Raw genomic sequence first — 955 nt, 5'->3', positions numbered from 1 at the left:
GGAACCGGTGGAACATATCCCTGACTTAGCTGTTCTGCGAGAACAGGTAGGTCATTTGGAAAAGAGAAATACCATCATGTGCAGAAGTGACGGTTTGGCGTTGCTTCGCTCTCTTAATGAGACACAGATGGGTATTTTTTATCAAGTCAGAGAGTGGTGTGTGCAGCAGGCTCAGGGAAAACAGCCAGAACCGTTCTACATTTGTTACAGGTGGCGCCGGCACTGGTAAAAGCCATTTAATAAAGGCTATTCAGTACGAGGCAATGAGGATTTTAACACCAATGTGTCATCAGCCAGACGACGTTTGTGTGTTGACTGCTCCGACAGGGATCGCCGCATACAATTTACATGCAACTACTATTCATAGTACATTTAGCATTGGCAAAGGTGTTCGCTTACCATACACACCTCTGGGTGAGGATAAGCTGAACTCTTTACGTGCTACATATAGAAGCTTGCAGATTGTAATAACTGATGAAATCTCCATGGTTGATCATAACATGCTGGCTTACATCCATGGAAGATTACGGCAAATTAAGCAAATAGGCGACAGTAGTTCCCTGTTTGGAAATCTATCTATTGTTGCGGTCGGAGATTTCTTCCAGTTGCCTCCAGTGCGTGGGAAACCGCTGTATGTTGCAAATGACGGTGTTTTGTGGTCTGGCGTTTTCAACATTGCAGTGTTAAACACAGTTGTTCGGCAAAAAGATGAGCAATTTGCCAAACTGCTGAACAGAGTGAGGACACACTCTAAGGGCACTGCAATGTTAGGTTGTGATGTGCAACTCCTCAAGTCTCGTGAAACCGGCGAAGACAGCTCTGCTCTACATATTTTCCCGACCAACCAAGTCAGTGAGCATAATGTGGAATACATTCAGAAAACATGTCCTGAGTATGTCTGTGTCAGTGCTCAGGATTATATCAATAGTAAAAAAAACAGGCAAGCTTGTGTTGT

This window comes from Larimichthys crocea, chromosome II (genome assembly GCF_000972845.2).
Source record: "Larimichthys crocea isolate SSNF chromosome II, L_crocea_2.0, whole genome shotgun sequence".
In the NCBI taxonomy this organism is placed as follows: Eukaryota; Metazoa; Chordata; class Actinopteri; family Sciaenidae; genus Larimichthys; species Larimichthys crocea.
This window is presented reverse-complemented; position numbering follows the sequence as displayed.